The 21,622-nt window shown below is 36.7% G+C and overlaps 1 protein-coding gene and 2 long non-coding RNA genes across 7 annotated transcripts in view; 1 reads left to right on the top strand and 2 right to left on the bottom strand.

The window, feature by feature from the left end:
• Nucleotides 1-6,911: 6,911 nt before the first annotated feature.
• LOC125263250 lies at nt 6,912-8,259 on the bottom strand. The gene is made up of 2 exons (XR_007183728.1): nt 7,760-8,259; nt 6,912-7,569 (listed from the first exon to the last, which is right to left on the bottom strand). It is a non-coding gene; the product is annotated as an uncharacterized LOC125263250 (long non-coding RNA).
• Nucleotides 8,260-8,369: 110 nt separating this feature from the next.
• LOC125263249 lies at nt 8,370-11,771 on the bottom strand. Its single transcript, XR_007183727.1, has 3 exons — nt 10,535-11,771; nt 10,000-10,102; nt 8,370-8,904 (listed from the first exon to the last, which is right to left on the bottom strand). It is a non-coding gene; the product is annotated as an uncharacterized LOC125263249 (long non-coding RNA).
• A 3,401-nt stretch (nt 11,772-15,172) lies between these two features.
• Nucleotides 15,173-21,622, top strand: part of LOC125263248 (NACHT, LRR and PYD domains-containing protein 12-like) — a 48,818-nt gene continuing 42,368 nt past the window's right edge. For 2 of the 5 annotated variants that reach the window (XM_048182234.1, XM_048182233.1), the window contains exon 1: nt 15,173-15,282. The gene's annotated coding sequence lies outside the window, so the exon portion shown is untranslated. The remainder of the gene's footprint in view (nt 15,283-21,622) is intronic. The other 3 variants (XR_007183725.1, XR_007183726.1, XM_048182235.1) reach the window with 2 other exon arrangements.

Below are 21,622 nucleotides of genomic sequence, written 5' to 3'. Positions count from 1 at the left end.
TGTGAAACCGACGTCTTAACACGTAATTACGTGTTAAGACGTCGGTTTCACACGTTTTGGCCCTTTTGGCCTTCCATAGGTAGGTGTGTTCGACATCGGCTGCGGCTGGATGTAACCGATCGGCGAGATTAGCCGCGTGCAGGCGGGGAGGAGCTGAAAACGGAGACGTGAAGTCGGACACGCTGTGGTTCACGTAGTTTGCTGCATTTACGTCAGTCATGGCTGATCGTGTGGCGTTTGCTGTAAACTTATGCTTAATACTGTAAAAGTTTGTATGAAAGTCCAAAATAAACCTATACACAAAACCTTTATAAACAAATGAATCAAATAATAATAATGTAAAAAAAAAAAAAGATGAAAACGACATGAAATATGAATTGTAGGCTACTGTTTTGAAAGTGCGTGTATGAGCATGAGTGGAACTGAAGAGGCTTACACTTACAGCATCTGTTTTTACAAGAATAAAGTTCAATATAAGCATATATTATTTAAATACCAATGTTGTGGGGTCTACGTTTCTTATCAGTTTTATTTTGATAAACATGACACAATAACATCGTGACTTCATGAAAAGAGCTTTAACTGTTATAAAAGTACAGATTTGTAAGCATTCGTGGAACTGAAGGCGTGACAATAAACACGAAACACACGTGATCGTTGTCATGCGGTGAATCCGGCCAATCGTGAAACAGCTGTGTCGTCATCACAGCTCGTGCAGCTCCTCTTGAGAAACTGCGCTGGCTGCCTCAGGCGGCTGATCTCGAATCGCTCTCGTGGTACTTTGAAGCCATACGTCACAGTCACATGGTGTCGGCGCTGTCTCAAGTCGGACAAAATTTCTTACCGGCATGCACTGCTTCAAGTCAGCCGCCGATCGGCCTTTGCGGCGCTGCATGAGCTCGAACACACCTACTGCGCTGGCTAACTCAGGCGGCTGATCTCGAATCGCTCTCGCGGTACTTTAAAGCCATACGTCACAGTCACATGACATCAGCGCTGTCTCAAGTCGGACAACATTTCTTACCGGCATGCACTGCTTCAAGTCAGCCGCCGATCGGTCTTTGCGGCGCTGCATCAAGTCGAACAAGCCTGTTGTCTGCTTGGACTAATTGAGAATTATTAGCACCTGTTTTGTCCTTTATAAAAAGGAAGCGTGCGAGTGTGTAGTGAGCGCTTGTATCTTCGGAGTGTTGTGCGTTTGCTGCCGTTTAGCTTGGGTGGTTTTTGTTCAGTTTATTTATTTTGCCTTGGTTACTACTTTGTATTTGGTTCTGTCTGATATTTTAAACATCATGTGTTAGACAGAAATTGGGGTTCTTTTTGTAAGTAATTTTCTGTTTCTTATATTTTTCTATGTTAATAAACACTCTTGGTTCACCCTTACCAACCTACTAGTCCTCCTTTTATTTGTCGCGGCTTGCGCCGTTCGTGACATAAGGCTTGCACACAAACCTACACATCGCTCATCCAAACGTAAATAGAGCATTTCTTACTGATATAAAGAATGCATCTTAAATCAGTTTAACACTCTCATAACAAAAAAACCTGTCCTGCTTCCCTTGAGAAGAGACAAACGAGAGTGGAGATTTACTCAGCGGGAAACACTCACAATGCGTGCCGACAGAAAGCACTGGGCATGCATGAAGGCCAAAAGGGCCAAAACGTGTGAAACCGACGTCTTAACACGTAATTACGTGTTAACGCGCAAATGACGTGTTAACGCGTAATTACGTGTTAACGCGCAAATGACGTGTTAACGCGTAATTACGTGTTAACACGTCATTTGCGAAATAAAAAACGTGGGACTTTACCACCACCTGGTGGTGTGGTGTACTTGCACAAGCAGATTAGGATTGCAAATGGCAGGATTTTGTCTAAAATAAATCTTTAAAAATGAACAGTGAGCATAAATAGGCTACAACTATGGCTACACATAATAATTATAGCATACATTTTTTATTTGTATTTATTTTAATCCTAACACATGTCTTCAAATGAATGAATGTTGTTGCTCTCAAAACAATTAACACAGCACAGTAAACACTCTTATGTTGATGAAATTTCATTATTCACTGCACTGCAGTTTATTCTAGTAATACGTTTATTAAAAACTAAATTATATCATCATAACTACAGGTGTGTTCACTATTGATTTTATAACATATTCATCTATAGACATACACTAATGAAAGTACATGCTTATTATTGTTTTTTAATGAGTGGTTTTGTTATAATCTTTTCCCACTTCCCCCAAAAATTACATAGCCTACACAAACATCCAGCAAATGTTGTACAGTACTGCAATCACTAATGTTTACTCACGAATTTAAATCTGCCTAGAGAATTTCATCTACATCATAGAACATTCTTATGCATTATGGAGGGAAAAATCATTATGAATGTTGAATCCATGGTTCTTCTCAACATCTGCAGGCCTCCTTCATTGTTGTTGTTTTTTTTTACTCTTTTTTTGTAGTAAACTATATTCATGTTTCTGGTAAAGGTTTGCTCTTGTTTACCTGATTTTTAATACTGCTTTCATGTGCTGGTGTGTGTGTATACAAGAAAAGAATTGGTTCTTATAGATCTGTTAGTTTTGTGACAGTTTTACTGTTTGAATTTGTAATAAACACATACAACGTGTGGTGTGTAGATAAATAAAATGTATTACAAATGTATTTACAAATGTAAAACAAAATTATTTACAATAATATAAACAAATAGAAGACGGAATAAGCATGTATGTATAGGAAACAACTCAAGAATGTATTCCAACGATATTCTCCATAGTCTGTTCCTGTTTTCCTGTGTGTATCTCTATAGTCAGCCAGTGTGCTTCAGCCATCCGTCTGTCCAGCAATTCACGATTCCCTCATCTGTAAGAAATTACATTTCAGTAATTATCTCCTTTCATCGAAAGTACCATTTAATTGTCAACTCTGATTTCTGTCATTACGCCCAGTGCTGTCAATAAAACATAATGTTCACCTAATTCCAAATTTATCTATTCGGTTTCCTGCAAAAGTGGCTCTTCCGTGTGTGTGCGTCACCCTTTCGTCAATGTCGTTGACTTTTGATGATTGATGAGGTAAGCTCAGTGTAGTGCTTGGGTCACTATATCATGAATAATTTAAATAAATAAAGGTGTTGTGTCACGTTGACATTGCCTGTCGTAACTGTTTGTAATCCTTCTCATGACTAATTAATATGGTGATACGCACGATTCAGATCGTTTTATTATTAATGAGATTGTGAACGAGCACTTACGTAATGGTTACGATGTGCTCAAGTCTGGCGCAACTTCCTTTTAACCAAAAACTTTTGGCGGCGAGGAAGAAAGTAGTAGTAGTAGTATCATCAGCAGCAGGACATGGCGCGGAGAGAGTTTCTTACAGACTGCAATAGGGCATTTCGGGAGTGTACTCGATTGGCTCAAACAGACGATCGGGATGCTATAGCAATAATAATTACAAGGTAAGTGATCTTGTTTTGTGGCACTGGACGCCCATTATTTCCCCCAGGGGCGGACAAGGCTATCGGCAGTACCGGGAGTTTTCCCTGTGGGCCGCTGGACAACGTGGGCCGGCCCTTTGCAATGTAAATGTATGACTGAATTGTAGTAAATAGTCCATGTTAACCGGTATTTATAATCTGTGTATGCAAATTTGGTTAAGCAAAATCATTCTTTTGGATTGGTTTGTGGAAGTTATGGTCCCACCCCTTTTACTGGCAGGTGTATTCTAATTGGTGAGTGATATCGATTGAGAAAAAAGACCGTTAGGGGATTGAAGGGAGTCAGACGCTAGTTGGGTTTCTCCGTGTGTTTTGAGTTTTAAAATAATTTTTTGTTCGTAAAGTGGGAGTTATTTTCAGCCAGAATATACTCAGTCAATGTTTTATTTATAGTCTTGTCTAAATGTGAGTGTTTTAAGCGTTTACGCTCAGATAAGAAGACGGTGTGTAACAGTGTATCCATTGGGACGCAACATTGTTGAAACAATGATAGAGCTTTGATCGGCTACATTAAACGAGCTCCTCCGACACCGACAGAGAGTCGTCGCAACCCCAGATAGCGCTCCGAGTCCCCGCCAGATTCAGAGCTCCTCTGGCACCGCTGGATACTGTACGCCGTTACGGAGGATTTTGGTTGCAGGTGGCGGATCGTTTGAGAACAAGCGGACCGCTTGTTGCGGTTGAGTGCGCCGCTGCGGCTGGACCGAGGTACTCTGTTGTTTTGTGTTGCTCATTGGAGTGAAGAGGCCAGTTTGTGTTTTTATTAGGCCACAACGCACACAAGCAACGACTCAGGCCTGCAACGGTGGTGTTTGTGGATGTATGCGTGTGAGTGTGGGCCCACAGATGTGTAATTCATATATGTTTGTTGTCTATAGTGTGTTTCGTCTCTATGGTTACCGTCTAGGCACCATTTCCGTGTCTATATATGGTTGTAAATTCTTGTTCAGTCATCTGCAGATACTGATTTATTGGTTTATCTAGTGAACTATTTATTATCTTATTTTATTTAATCTATTTATTTATATATTTACTGACATCTTGACTATTTATTGAATTACTTTCTGTGATAATAAAACATTGTAGTTTGTTGTATTTAACCATACCTACCTGTATTATAAGTTTTTTTTTTCTTCTTTTCTTTTCATCATCTACTATTTACATAAACAGGAAATTAAATCTTAGCTTATAAATATTATTAATATCAGAGGTGTGTAATAATTTATAAACTTGTCAGAACCCGGTGCTCCACAGAACTTGGGCGTGGTAAATCCTAAGAGGGTAGGGGGCGCTATATATATATATATATATATATATATATATATATATATATATATATATATATATATATATATATATATATATATCAGAGAGGAGATAATGTGGAGCAGCAGACCAGGGGGATGCAAGAGATGCATGTTGGTTTCCGCGAGAAGATGGTTGAAGCTGAGGCCTGAATTCAGTGGTGGATGTGGCTGTAATGGTGAGGAAGAAGTTCTCAAACAACCTTGCAGACCTTCTATCTTTGGTGTGCTTTTTCGGACTGCTTCTTTTTCTTCATATTAAATTTCCCAAACAATGGTAGTGCCTTTCTGAAGGTGTCACAATGTCAAATAATATGCAGTTGTTGTTTTTTAATACTCATAAAAGAAGCTGTGCCACCATTTTGTCTCTACCCAACATGATTCTTTCTTCTTTTTTTGATGTACTTGAATATTACATGGAAACCTAGTACATTTAAATGTCATTATATATATATATATATATATATATATATATATATATATATATATATATATATATATAAACACCTGGTTCATTTTTGACTTTAAGATGAGAGAGAAACAAGTCAGAACAAAAATTATAGTGTTACAGTATAAATCCACTGTTAACATTTATGGAATTTTAAATGCACTGAGTTTCTATGAAATATATCTATATATTTACAAATATTACTACAGCCAATCAGAGTGATTTTTCAGAAATTATAAATTAAAATGAGGCAGAAAAAAGATTTTGTGAACAATCACTCTAATTGGCTGCAGTATTATTTTTAATCGAGACATTTCATGGAAATTCAGTACATTTAAATATAAATTGCTAAACTGACCTTCTGTCCTGGGTGTTACTTGCCAAAGTTCTAGACAGTAGAGTGGTAAAGGTATGATGTCAGACTAATTTGCCGCTGGGTGTTTAAATGGGTTTTCTCAATTTGAGTAAAATAAAGCCTGTGGTAAACATAACTTGACAATACTTTTTGTTCTGCATTTTGTTCTACAATGCAAACTACACACACTCACACCCCATATGTTCTTATCTAGTTACTTATTTAAAACATACATTTCCAAAAATTGATTTTCAAAGTATTGTCAACTTATGTTTGATTACCACAGGCTTTTTTCTACTCATAATTTGAAAAACCTTACAATAAAACTCCAAGGAGGAGGGGATTTGAAGTCATCTCTGCACCACTCTTTATCTTCAAATCTTCTTATGTGAGTTTACACTTTTCAGTTTAAAATGGAACGAACAGTTATAAGGGCTTGTTTAGCCTTTAATTCGTGAAATGTTGAAAATGAAATATGTCATTGTATTTCAAAATTAATGTCAGGAGCACTTTATCCTGTATAATTTGATTGGAAATGGCATTAATGCAGAGGATAAAGGGTAATTGTGCTTTCATTTGTGTTTTTGGTGTGATTGGTATGCATCATTTAAAGGGAAAAAACCCAAAAATGAAAATTTTGTCATCATTTACTCACCCTCAAGTAGTTCCAAACCTGTATGAATTTGTTCTGCTGTACACAAAGGAAGATATTCAGAAGAATCTCAGTAACCAAACTGACATCACCCCCCATTGACTACTATAGTATTTATTTTTCCTGTTGTTGTAGTCAATGGGGGGTGATGTCAGTTTGGTTACTGAGATTCTTCTGAATATCTTCCTTTGTGTACAGCAGAACAAATTCATATAGGTTTGGAACTACTTGAGGGTGAGTAAATGATGACAAAATTTTCATTTTTGGGTGAACTATCACTTTTTTTATTTTTCAAAACACTAACTGCATAGTGGTTAAGAGAGTCAGACTTGTAACCCAAAGGTTGTGGGTTCGAGTCTCAATATGGCAGGAATTGTCGGTGGGGGGAGTGAATATATAGCCCTCTCTTCCACCCTCAATACCACAACTGAGGTGAGACCTTTGAGCAAGGCACCAAACCCCCAACTGCTCTCTGGGTGCCGCAGCAAAAATTGGCTGCCCACTGCTGTGTGTGCACTTGGATGGGATAAATGCAGAGCACAAATTCAAAGTATGGGACACCATACTTGGCTATGCATCACTTTTTTTTTTCTCATAATATTCATGTATTACTAAACAAAATGTACATGATATACAAAATATGTGTAAAATGTTTTATTTTAATGATGCAGAGATCATTTAAACAGTTACTGTCACAGTAAAAATAAAACAGTGACAGTGGGTACAATATGTGGTAGGGGAGTGCAATATATGTCTTTGTTAATAGTCTTTCATGCCATCCAAGATGTACTATATTACTTTCTTCATATAAACACTGCTTTTTAAGAAAATAATCAATCTCTGTGAGTCCATATTCAAGTAGATTGTAGCATGCAGTTAGTCAGAAGCGATGGTAAATAGTTACCTATTGTTTTACTTCACTGGGGTTGTATAGATAACTGTCACAGTCACTGTGTGTGGTTTTTAAAGTGTAACCTTTTTAAAATACATATTCATTTGCATTACATGGACTCAGAGATGGGTTATCTTAATTCTTGTTTATCCAAGATCAGCATCGAGTAATAGGAGTAAAGTACAACATCTTATTTATTTCTGAGCTGTGTTTGTTTTAATCTAGAGCGCTAAAGAAAGTAAAATATTTGCATAATATTAGGTGTCTGAAGATCAAGATCCCAGTCATTCAAAGGTGATATGTCTGAACGAAATAAATTCTTCTCTGATGGATATCTGGTACTTCCACTCCATCCTCTGGGTCAGCAGCAGAATTTTGCTTGTGAAAACGCTGCTCCACTCCCTGCTAAATGTGAAAGGAGAAGTATTAACGATACAAACCGCTTTGAACTCCTATGTAACAAATTGAAGACTTATTCATTTGTTTGAAAATAATAGTTTATCAGTTAGCCGGTTTGAAAAGTTTTTCTGACTACAAAATAAAAATTGTTATTATTATCATTACACAATGAGAATTATCTTATTATTTACTCAACCTCCTTATGTTCTTGATCAGCTTTTTGCAAACATGATCTAAACGGAAAAAGATTTTAATTGTATAACCAGGTCATGTAACGATTGGGCTAAATCAATACAACACTGCTGTTGTGGACTCTCAGGGTGCGTTCACACTTGTAGTTCGGTTCGTTTGGTCCGGACCAAAGAAGAAAAAAAAACATTTAGTCCTGGTCCGGTTAGCGTTCAGATTGGCAATTTTATCACCGAACCAAAAGATACCGAACCATAAGGCATAGGGATACATTCACAACGTGATTGGTCAGATTTTATGACGTATTGCCTATTTTGAGACGGAACTTACCTAACATCCAAAACAATGCTGTTTTCTGAGGTAAATGCACTCGTTGTGTATGCGTAGCGGTGCGTAGCCTGCATGTGATGGTATTTTGGCCAGCTGGGAACTCGTGAAGAGCTTATAAAACGTGTAAAGTAGTCAAATCAGCGGCGGGAATCCATCCGTCACACACACAAATGATCTGCTGCGTGGAGATGCGCGTCTGATGCCTGTGATGGGCAAACTCGCAACTATGACGAGAAAAACCGACATGCGTGAGGATTCTGTCCTTTTTAGGGTCTCGTTCTTTGTTAATAGTCTTTCATGCCATCCAAGATGTACTATATTACTTTCTTCATATAAACACTGCTTTTTAAGAAAATAATCAATCTCTGTGAGTCCATATTCAAGTAGATTGTAGCATGCAGTTAGTCAGAAGCGATGGTAAATAGTTACCTATTGTTTTACTTCACTGGGGTTGTATAGATAACTGTCACAGTCACTGTGTGTGGTTTTTAAAGTGTAACCTTTTTAAAATACATATTCATTTGCATTACATGGACTCAGAGATGGGTTATCTTAATTCTTGTTTATCCAAGATCAGCATCGAGTAATAGGAGTAAAGTACAACATCTTATTTATTTCTGAGCTGTGTTTGTTTTAATCTAGAGCGCTAAAGAAAGTAAAATATTTGCATAATATTAGGTGTCTGAAGATCAAGATCCCAGTCATTCAAAGGTGATATGTCTGAACGAAATAAATTCTTCTCTGATGGATATCTGGTACTTCCACTCCATCCTCTGGGTCAGCAGCAGAATTTTGCTTGTGAAAACGCTGCTCCACTCCCTGCTAAATGTGAAAGGAGAAGTATTAACGATACAAACCGCTTTGAACTCCTATGTAACAAATTGAAGACTTATTCATTTGTTTGAAAATAATAGTTTATCAGTTAGCCGGTTTGAAAAGTTTTTCTGACTACAAAATAAAAATTGTTATTATTATCATTACACAATGAGAATTATCTTATTATTTACTCAACCTCCTTATGTTCTTGATCAGCTTTTTGCAAACATGATCTAAACGGAAAAAGATTTTAATTGTATAACCAGGTCATGTAACGATTGGGCTAAATCAATACAACACTGCTGTTGTGGACTCTCAGGGTGCGTTCACACTTGTAGTTCGGTTCGTTTGGTCCGGACCAAAGAAGAAAAAAAAACATTTAGTCCTGGTCCGGTTAGCGTTCAGATTGGCAATTTTATCACCGAACCAAAAGATACCGAACCATAAGGCATAGGGATACATTCACAACGTGATTGGTCAGATTTTATGACGTATTGCCTATTTTGAGACGGAACTTACCTAACATCCAAAACAATGCTGTTTTCTGAGGTAAATGCACTCGTTGTGTATGCGTAGCGGTGCGTAGCCTGCATGTGATGGTATTTTGGCCAGCTGGGAACTCGTGAAGAGCTTATAAAACATGTAAAGTAGTCAAATCAGCGGCGGGAATCCATCCGTCACACACACAAATGATCTGCTGCGTGGAGACGTGCGTCTGATGCCTGTGATGGGCAAACTCGCAACTATGACGAGAAAAACCGACATGCGTGAGGATTCTGTCCTTTTTAGGGTCTCGTCTTCCTGTTTTTAGTTCGGTTACATGTCTTTGGTCCGTGTTGCGTTCATATATCATTTGAACCGCACCAGAGTTCGTTTGGAAGCGGACCGAGACCCATCTTTTCAGCGGTCTCGGTCCGCTTGTTTGGTGCGCACCAGGGTTCGGATGGCAGCGTTCACATATGTTCAAATGAACCGCACTAACCGAGCAATCGCACCAGGGTTCGTTTTAATCGAACCAAACATGACAAGTGTGAACTTGTCATGTCTCCACCTGAAAAGCAATACTTTTTTGGATTACTTTAACTTTAAAAAATGACTTACCTCGAGTTTCTATCATGATAACGACAACGATTGGTGATATCATTCGTCTGTGCTTTTCCATAACTCCTCTCAACAATGCTTTTGGATCTGATAAATGCGTTGGCTAGCAGCAAATAAATAGAGATGAAATTCAAAAACAAAACTCCAAACTTTATATCGCTAAATGAAATGGGAAGCCGCAAATAACTAACAAATAAATAACTAAAGCTTTTTTATGACGTGACTCTCCTATGACTAAACAGGTTCAGAGTAGGTCCAGCTCAAACAACGTTTCAAAGGTTTGGATCCAATAGCAAGACAATTTTGCTTTTTACGTCCAAGTGGAACTCATGCAACTATAAGCTGCGTGCTTGTGGAGTGATCTAAAGCTTTTTTTAACCAACCCAACCAACACTGTTGACCCATCCCTTACACCTTACCCCTACCCTTAAACCCATACCACCAAACCTGTACCTAACCTTACCCACATCCCACCTCAATAGCAGCAAAAGTGATTTGCAATTCAATATGAACCCAATAAGTACATTGTACTTACTTTTTGATGTAAGTACATAGTATTAAGGCCACTTAATATTAAGTGGAGCCCTTTTTCCTAAACCGAAACTAATAAAAACCTGCCCGAGAAGGACAGACTTTCCTAACTTATGATTCTCAGTAGCCTATTGAGAGCAAGCGAGCACGACAGATGGACATTGTGCGCACAAAAATGCTAGGAGAAAGGGGCGTTTGGGTATTTGTTAAAGGCAAAATGCTTCATTGCATTCCTTCTCAAGAGAATACTTATCTTCCTCCTCCTACTTCTCCGCCTCAAAAACATTAAAGAAGTCTTATTTCAAACTTTTGATCGCCAGTCTGTAAAATAATGCGTGTGAACTATTAGAAAATTATATGTTTTACACTTTACGGGACATAGGTTATATGAAAGCTGCTGGTTTTGCCATGCAGTTTAAGTTTGAGAATATTTCGAGTTTTATGATTGTGAAATTACTGAAGAAATCCTGACAACAGACACACATTCACTTTTATCTGACATGCTGAACACTATAGGTTACGTTAATGTTTCTTTATCCAATGTGTGAAGAATAACAATCCGAAAAGGTCAGAAGTGCGTCCTCGAAATGAATCCCCGTCGTTTAACAGTTTATTATTATTATTTATCGTAAACAGTTGGCAAACATTGCTGTAGGCTATATTGTTTTGTTCAGCTGCTTATGTTATCTCGGCTCGCATTCTACAAGCATTAAATAGTGCAGCGCTGTTCGGTTTCCGTGGACAGTAAATCCCGCCTCCTTTGATTTGATTGGTTATCTCAAACATTTTGACATTGATAAGCGCTTTTAGACAGACTGAGCACACTGATTAGAGTCTTTGTGGGCCGCGCCCGCGCGAACAATTCGTCTGTGCTGACGGAAAGATGGGCCTATGGACTATTTACTACAATTCATTCATACATTTACATTGCAAAGGGCCGGCCCACAGGGAAAACTCCCGGTACTGCCGATAGCCTTGTCCGCCCCTGGGGGAAATAATGGGCGTCCAGTGCCACAAAACAAGATCACTTACCTTGTAATTATTATTGCTATAGCATCCCGATCGTCTGTTTGAGCCAATCGAGTACACTCCCGAAATGCCCTATTGCAGTCTGTAAGAAACTCTCTCCGCGCCATGTCCTGCTGCTGATGATACTACTACTACTACTTTCTTCCTCGCCGCCAAAAGTTTTTGGTTAAAAGGAAGTTGCGCCAGACTTGAGCACATCGTAACCATTACGTAAGTGCTAGTTCACAATCTCATTATAATAAAACGATCTGAATCGTGCGTATCACCATATTAATTAGTCATGAGAAGGATTACAAACAGTTACGACAGGCAATGTCAACGTGACACAACACCTTTATTTATTTAAATTATTCATGATATAGTGACCCAAGCACTACACTGAGCTTACCTCATCAATCATCAAAAGTCAACAACATTGACGAAAGGGTGACGCACACACACGGAAGAGCCACTTTTGCAGGAAACCGAATAGATAAATTTGGAATTAGGTGAACATTATGTTTTGTTGACAGCACTGGGCGTAATGACAGAAATCAGAGTTGACAATTAAATGGTACTTTCGATGAAAGGAGATAATTACTGAAATGTAATTTCTTACAGATGAGGGAATCGTGAATTGCTGGACAGACGGATGGCTGAAGCACACTGGCTGACTATAGAGATACACACAGGAACAGACTATGGAGAATATCGTTGGAATACATTCTTGAGTTGTTTCCTATACATACATGCTTATTCCGTCTTCTATTTGTTATATTATTGTAAATAATTTTGTTTTACATTTGTAAATACATTTGTAATACATTTTATTTATCTACACACCACACGTTGTATGTGTTTATTACAAATTCAAACAGTAAAACTGTCACAAAACTAACAGATCTATAAGAACCAATTCTTTTCTTGTATACACACACACCAGCACATGAAAGCAGTATTAAAAATCAGGTAAACAAGAGCAAACCTTTACCAGAAACATGAATATAGTTTACTACAAAAAAAGAGTAAAAAAAAAACAACAACAATGAAGGAGGCCTGCAGATGTTGAGAAGAACCATGGATTCAACATTCATAATGATTTTTCCCTCCATAATGCATAAGAATGTTCTATGATGTAGATGAAATTCTCTAGGCAGATTTAAATTCGTGAGTAAACATTAGTGATTGCAGTACTGTACAACATTTGCTGGATGTTTGTGTAGGCTATGTAATTTTTGGGGGAAGTGGGAAAAGATTATAACAAAACCACTCATTAAAAAACAATAATAAGCATGTACTTTCATTAGTGTATGTCTATAGATGAATATGTTATAAAATCAATAGTGAACACACCTGTAGTTATGATGATATAATTTAGTTTTTAATAAACGTATTACTAGAATAAACTGCAGTGCAGTGAATAATGAAATTTCATCAACATAAGAGTGTTTACTGTGCTGTGTTAATTGTTTTGAGAGCAACAACATTCATTCATTTGAAGACATGTGTTAGGATTAAAATAAATACAAATAAAAAATGTATGCTATAATTATTATGTGTAGCCATAGTTGTAGCCTATTTATGCTCACTGTTCATTTTTAAAGATTTATTTTAGACAAAATCCTGCCATTTGCAATCCTAATCTGCTTGTGCAAGTACACCACACCACCAGGTGGTGGTAAAGTCCCACGTTTTTTATTTCGCAAATGACGTGTTAACACGTAATTACGCGTTAACACGTCATTTGCGCGTTAACACGTAATTACGCGTTAACACGTCATTTGCGCGTTAACACGTAATTACGTGTTAAGACGTCGGTTTCACACGTTTTGGCCCTTTTGGCCTTCCATAGAAACCGACGTCTTAACACGTAATTACGTGTTAAGACGTCGGTTTCACACGTTTTGGCCCTTTTGGCCTTCCATAGGTAGGTGTGTTCGACATCGGCTGCGGCTGGATGTAACCGATCGGCGAGATTAGCCGCGTGCAGGCGGGGAGGAGCTGAAAACGGAGACGTGAAGTCGGACACGCTGTGGTTCACGTAGTTTGCTGCATTTACGTCAGTCATGGCTGATCGTGTGGCGTTTGCTGTAAACTTATGCTTAATACTGTAAAAGTTTGTATGAAAGTCCAAAATAAACCTATACACAAAACCTTTATAAACAAATGAATCAAATAATAATAATGTAAAAAAAAAAAAGATGAAAACGACATGAAATATGAATTGTAGGCTACTGTTTTGAAAGTGCGTGTATGAGCATGAGTGGAACTGAAGAGGCTTACACTTACAGCATCTGTTTTTACAAGAATAAAGTTCAATATAAGCATATATTATTTAAATACCAATGTTGTGGGGTCTACGTTTCTTATCAGTTTTATTTTGATAAACATGACACAATAACATCGTGACTTCATGAAAAGAGCTTTAACTGTTATAAAAGTACAGATTTGTAAGCATTCGTGGAACTGAAGGCGTGACAATAAACACGAAACACACGTGATCGTTGTCATGCGGTGAATCCGGCCAATCGTGAAACAGCTGTGTCGTCATCACAGCTCGTGCAGCTCCTCTTGAGAAACTGCGCTGGCTGCCTCAGGCGGCTGATCTCGAATCGCTCTCGTGGTACTTTGAAGCCATACGTCACAGTCACATGGTGTCGGCGCTGTCTCAAGTCGGACAAAATTTCTTACCGGCATGCACTGCTTCAAGTCAGCCGCCGATCGGCCTTTGCGGCGCTGCATGAGCTCGAACACACCTACTGCGCTGGCTAACTCAGGCGGCTGATCTCGAATCGCTCTCGCGGTACTTTAAAGCCATACGTCACAGTCACATGACATCAGCGCTGTCTCAAGTCGGACAACATTTCTTACCGGCATGCACTGCTTCAAGTCAGCCGCCGATCGGTCTTTGCGGCGCTGCATCAAGTCGAACAAGCCTGTTGTCTGCTTGGACTAATTGAGAATTATTAGCACCTGTTTTGTCCTTTATAAAAAGGAAGCGTGCGAGTGTGTAGTGAGCGCTTGTATCTTCGGAGTGTTGTGCGTTTGCTGCCGTTTAGCTTGGGTGGTTTTTGTTCAGTTTATTTATTTTGCCTTGGTTACTACTTTGTATTTGGTTCTGTCTGATATTTTAAACATCATGTGTTAGACAGAAATTGGGGTTCTTTTTGTAAGTAATTTTCTGTTTCTTATATTTTTCTATGTTAATAAACACTCTTGGTTCACCCTTACCAACCTACTAGTCCTCCTTTTATTTGTCGCGGCTTGCGCCGTTCGTGACATAAGGCTTGCACACAAACCTACACATCGCTCATCCAAACGTAAATAGAGCATTTCTTACTGATATAAAGAATGCATCTTAAATCAGTTTAACACTCTCATAACAAAAAAACCTGTCCTGCTTCCCTTGAGAAGAGACAAACGAGAGTGGAGATTTACTCAGCGGGAAACACTCACAATGCGTGCCGACAGAAAGCACTGGGCATGCATGCTCTAACAAAGACGCACGAGTCAAGTGTGTTACCAGGTAACCATACATGGATGTGCACACTGACTGAAACATCTGTAAACAGCCGTTCTTACCCTTTGAATAGCTCTTCAAACAAACAAAACTTCAGACGTCAGAGATCACGTGGTTATGGCAAAACTATTTAAAGCTCCGGTACAGTGCTTCACTGTTAGATGTTTCTGTTTCATTTTACGAGTTTTGAAGCCTCGGTGTTGATCACATCAGTGAGTTTGACGGTAAGTTAATTTATCAGCCTTTATTTAATATTGTGTCATGTTGTTATATGATGTTGTTCTGTGTGTTTATATGAGCGTGACACACTCTTGACGTCCAAAAACTGACGTCCATGAGATGGATGACACTGGAAATTAAGGTACATATGGGATCTCCGTCATGACTTGACTTTTCTAATCTTTACCCAAATTATGTAAAAACGTAAAGGTTTTTACACTGAAGCTATAGGTGATGTAACCTGTCCTCTGTGAACATGTAAAAATACTACAGTAATTTATATATAATACAGTGTTTTTGAACCATACTAAAGTACTTGAATGAATTTGTTGTGGTAATTCTATAGGTGCTGTGGTAATATAACAACTATATAATATAAACAAATTACTTTACCCAATACTGTACTTCTACATTACACTACAGCTTACTGTAGCGTTGCAGGGCTCCAGACAAAAAAATTAATCAAGTAGCTATTGGCTCAGGGGGAAAAAATATTTTCGCCAAATATTTATTTTTTTAAATCACATAGGCTACTTTTAGTCATCCTGTTTTGTTTATATATCTCCCCTTTACAGTTTCAACATCTTATGACTTTTCTGGGAAATTAATGTCACTATTTTTACTTAATACTATTATATTTTTTTTGTTCATATTTTAAATCCGATTCGATTTTTATATTTTCTGCTTTCATTTTTCGTTAGGTTTTAATATTTTTTGTTTTTAGTTTTTAAAGATGTCTGTTTAGTTTGTATCAATTTTTATTTCAGTATTAACATTTATTTCAAGCAATTATTTTTTTTAACGGTTTTAGTTAAACTATATATAATATTATAGTTAAACTATAATATCCCTGATGCTAGTAAAATCTTTATATTGAATAATATGTGTCAAATAATGTTCTCATAGTCTTTCCTGAAGCTACAACAGTTTACAACACATTATAATATAAATAAGTAAAACTTTGTCATAAAAATTAAGTTAGCATTAGTTTATAAGCAATCGGTTGACAAATGTGCGCTAATCATTGATTGCGAGCTGCTGAAGAACACGCGTCAGCACCAAATTTTGACTTTAATTTAATTAAATAAATGTGAGCGCTGCATGTTTTAAAGTTAATAATCACATTAGGGAGTATCGCGATTTGTTTTTCCATCCACAAATATAAGATGCCTAAAATGATCATTAACCCTTTGATGCACAACATGAGTCAAAAATGACCCGACTGAGTTTGTATTTTCTATATCTTTGCAAGAAATTAATTTCATCATTCAGTATTCCAGGTATTCCTCAATTAACTTGTTTTTGATCATCACAAATCCTCATTTTTATTTTTTATTTCTTACTTTTTTAATAAAAATCATTTTTGTATCACTACCCTTCTAATGCGCAACATGGGTCAAAAATGACCCGTATTCATTTCCTATGTAATTTCAATCATGGTTGAGTGTTTCTTTGCTGAATCTTTAAAAGAAATGTATTTTATCATTCATTTATTCCAGGTATTCCTTAAATATCTTGTTTTTGATTGTAAAAAATAATTTTGTTCATTTTTTCTTTTTTACTTTACAAACAAACACAGTTTTTGTTTGTCTACATCAATTTTACACACATGGGTCAAAAATGACCCGTATTCATTTCCTATGTTATTTCAATCATGACTGAGTGTTTCTTTGCTGAATCTTTGAAAGAAATGTATTTTGTCATTTATTTATTCCAGGTATTCATTTAATATCTTGTTTTTGATTTTCTACAAATAATTATGTTTATTTTTTCTTTCTTACTTCATAAACAAACACAGTTCCAACATCAATTTTACACACATGGGTCAAAAATGAAATATTTAATATTTGCACATTTTTGCAAGTAGGAACATATTTACTGCAGACAACTGTTCATCTGCTACACATTTCACATCTTAACAAGACTACTTTTGTATATTTGATGGATGTAAGACTTATTATATTTAATATATTAGGCTATATACTTCATAATTTTAATTTTTTTTGTCATAAATCAATGCAATTGGTCACCCTTTAAGTCTGTCAGCGTTCCTGAAAAGTAACAGTTTTGGACATATACAACATGGCTCTAAAGTGACCTGAATTAGTTACAGTATTACTTTCTATATCTCATATATTACAATAAATTAATTTCATCATTCATTATTCCAGGTATTACTCAATAAACAAATCCTTATTTGAAATTTTCCTTTCTTTTTGATTGAATTTTTTTTTGGTGTCATTACCTTTCTAAAGGCCAAAGTATACTTCACTTTTTATGTGTACGTGAGGGTCAGCATACAGACTTTTGTAACTTTTTATAATTTCCGCCTGATTTCTGTAACTGTATGTGCAACCTGCACATACACATTTAAATTGCGTTTGACTGTGCGCAAAGTATACTTTAAGCTTTTTTTACAGTGATGTCATTATCCACCTCAGTTTTGTTGAGGACCAGCCGCTAACACTCTCAGTGTTTCTCAACCCTGGTCCTGAAGGATCCCCAACACTGCAGGTTTTGTCTTTCTCCCTAATTAAACACACCTGATTCAACTCATCAGCTCATTAGAAGAAACTCCACTACCTGAAATGAGTGTGTCAGACAGAGGAGACTTTCAAAATGTGCAGTGTTGGGGGTCCTCCAGGACCAGGGTTGAGAAAGAAGCACAAGAATATACACATCAAAAGCACATCAAAAGCACAAGAATATACACATCAAACCCTTGATGGATACACTTATTATATATTTTCACTGTTGGACAGCAACCTTGTTCAAAACTGTTACATTTCAGGAACACTGATAGATGTAAAAGGTGACCAGTAGCATTGGTTTATGACAAAAAAACAAAAATTATGAAATATAATATATAGCCTATTATATGAAATATAATATGACTTTCATCCATCAAATATACAAAAGCAGCCATGTTGAGACATGAAATGTGTGGCGGATGAATAGTTGTCTGCAGTAAATATGTTCCTACTTGGGAAAATTTACAAAGGTTTCTATGTGGGTCATTTTTGACCCATGTGTGTAAAATTGATGTAGAAATACAAAAGCTATGATTTGTGACAATCAAAAACAAGACATTTAAGGAATACCTGGAATAAATGAATGATAAAATACATTTCTTTTAAAGATTCAGCAAAGAAACACTCAACCATGATTGAAATTACATAATGAATACGGGTCATTTTTGACCCATGTTGTGCATTAGAAGGGGTTTTCATAGCTTGTGCATCAAAGGGTTAATACTCTTGTTATACCATTTAAGGCACTGAACACTTTTATGCCCTTAAATTTATCTGAGCATGAGCGGAGTGGAATAATGAAAGCGATCAGCATGATTGATATTCAATTGTGTGTGTCTACAGAGCCGGTTTCCCCTTTTGAATGACGAATGAAGAAGAAATAGGCAGTTAACTTATTCACGCAGGAGCAGAATGGTGTGTTCAAATGCAGCTGTTTTGCACCGACGCGAGGCGACAACATAGTCGACTTTCATCAGCTCTAGTTATAGCAGGCATCGATTTGGTGTGTGATATTGCAGCATCTTATTTAATTACGTAAACACAACAAATGATGTGATAGGCTACTGGTCACAGAACACGCAAATAACAAACACATTTTACAGTCATAACTTGTGAATTTGTACGGTCGCCAATGGCGACCTCAGCAAAAAATATCACTTGCAAATTAATATTTTTAGTTGCAAATGCGACCGTTTTAGGTGCAGTCTGGAGCCCGGTGTTGTATTTATTACTCCCTCTGATTAATAACCAACTTTGTAAAAATTCATCCCCAACAAATGCTAATCAATAAACCGCTCTTACCTGCGGATTGTCCGGGGAAGATGATTATTAATTCCTAAAAGAGGTCCCGCCACGCCTGGATTCAAAATTGCTCTTGGAGCAAAAAAAATTAAAAAATAATAATAATAATAGTGTGTGTGTATATATATATATATATATATATATATATATATATATATATATATATATATTTCTGTGATGCAAAGCTAAATTTTCAGCATCATTACTCCAGTCTTCAGTGTCACATGATCCTTCAGAAATCATTCTGATATGATGATTTGATACTCAGTTATTATCAATGTTGAAAACCGTTGTGCTGCTTAATATTTTTTTGGAACCTGTGATACTTATTTCAGGATTCATTGATGAATAAAAGGGTAAAAAGAACAGCATTTATTCAAAATATAAATCTTTTCTAACAATATAAATCTTTACCATCACTATCAATTTTTTATCAATGAATAAAAAAAATATCCAAAAAAGAAAAAAATTACTGACCCCAAACCTTTGAATGGTTGTGTATATTGTTACAAAAGATTTCTATTTTAAATAAATGCTGATATTTTTTATCTTTTTATTCATCAATGGATCCTTAAAAAGTATCATTTAAGGATTATGGAGGCCACTGTGCTCTTAGGAACCTTAAGTGCAGCAGAATTTTTTTTGTAACCTTGGCCAGATCTGTGCCTTACCACAATTCTGTCTCTGAGCTCTTCAGGCAGTTCCTTTGACCTCATGATTCTCATTTGCTCTGACATGCACTGTGAGCTGTAAGGTCTTATATAGACAGGTGTGTGGCTTTCCTAATCAAGTCCAATCAGTATAATCAAACACAGCTGGACTCAAATGAAGGTGTAGAACCATCTCAAGGATGATCAGAAGAAATGGACAGCACCTGAGTTAAATATATGAGTGTCACAGCAAAGGGTCTGAATACTTAGGACCATGTGATATTTCAGTTTTCCTTTTTTAATAAATCTGCAAAAATGTCAACAATTCTGTGTTTTTCTGTCAATATGGGGTGCTGTGTGTACATTAATGAGGAAAAAAAATTAACTTAAATGATTTTAGCAAATGGCTGCAATATAACAAAGAGTGAAAAATTTAAGGGGGTCTGAATACTTTCCGTACCCACTGTATATATATATGTATTTTTTTTTTCAGGTTTCAGATAATAGGTTTATGAAAAAATAATTCACTCTGAGACTTGTTTTCAAGTGATTACAATTACCAATTATACAGGTATCTTTTAATAACAAAGCTCAGAATAAAAATCTTCACATTAACAGAGGGTTTAGTCTTCACCAATTCCGGCAGGGTTCTGATACAAGTTTCACGCTTTATAATCATCATAAAGAGGAGGAACTTATTCATCACCTTATTTGATAGAAGAAAAAAACAAACAAACTAGGCTACAGAAAAGATACACACATCTATGCCCCCTCAGTAGTAAGTATAAGCAAAAAAGCATAGGGTGCATTTTCCTTTTGCTTTCAACCGTTGGTATTTTTTCACACCTCCTCAATGTACAAAGCAAGAGAAACATATTGGTTGCTGCAGGTGCAACACAATGCATACCAAAAGCGAGTAACCTTTAACCTACTAAAATTCTAGCTTCTTTGAAACACACACACATTTCAGTTGGCCCCAATTGTTTCCAAAACCACAACAGGAAGTCAATTATACACTCAGTCAGTCACAGGAAAATTAGCATGCGCTGTAGACAAGTGTTGCAATTTCTCCCATGAGAGCAAACCAACAAACCGCATCACTTTAAAGTTGCATGATGTGAAAGTGTTACATGTGTGTGAAAAAACTGTTTACCTCCCACGTTTCATGTTTTTAAATTTTAAAGCACATAGTTTTAAACCGTTTCAATATACTTTACTCCATATATAAATTTCCCCCAGTGGGAGAGGTGGATGATGCTATCAAAGAGTGAATAAATCAATGAATTAACTCAAATTAATGAACAGTTAATGAGTTAATGAACTAAAGAATGTTAAAACATCATTATTTATAAGCGTTATTTTATTTTATTACCATTTAAATGTGCATCTCTGCTCTCATCTATCCCTCCGGTGTTGGGGGGCGTGTTAGGGGCGGATGACATCGATGTTTGGAAGTGTGTTAGGGGCGGAGACTTGGGACCGTTTTCACAGGACGTTCTGACTTCATTCTGTATTTGACAACGAAGAGATAGGATGTCTTTCATGGTGCAGTGTAAGAATTATTTATTGCTAAAACGTTAACAGTAAATTGCAGTGTTAGAAATGTTTTTGCTTTTTAAAAAAACATTTGTCTTTTAACTCCTATTGTTTAATATACTTAATGCTAATGCGTTTATTTGATACTTTTTGTTAAAATCTTGTGTTTAATTATTTAACTGGGCTTTTTAAATATACACATTCTATCTTTCGGTGTTGAGGTGGGCCTGTTAGGGGCGGATGACGTCAATGTTTGGAGGCGTGTTAGGGGCGGAGACTTAGGAGCGTTTTCACAGGCCGTTCTGCCTTCATTCTGAATTTGCCAG

This window comes from Megalobrama amblycephala, linkage group LG2 (genome assembly GCF_018812025.1).
Source record: "Megalobrama amblycephala isolate DHTTF-2021 linkage group LG2, ASM1881202v1, whole genome shotgun sequence".
Lineage (NCBI taxonomy): Eukaryota > Metazoa > Chordata > Actinopteri > Cypriniformes > Xenocyprididae > Megalobrama > Megalobrama amblycephala.
The sequence above is the reverse complement of the archived record's forward strand: the minus strand, read 5'-3'. Positions and strand labels throughout refer to the sequence as shown.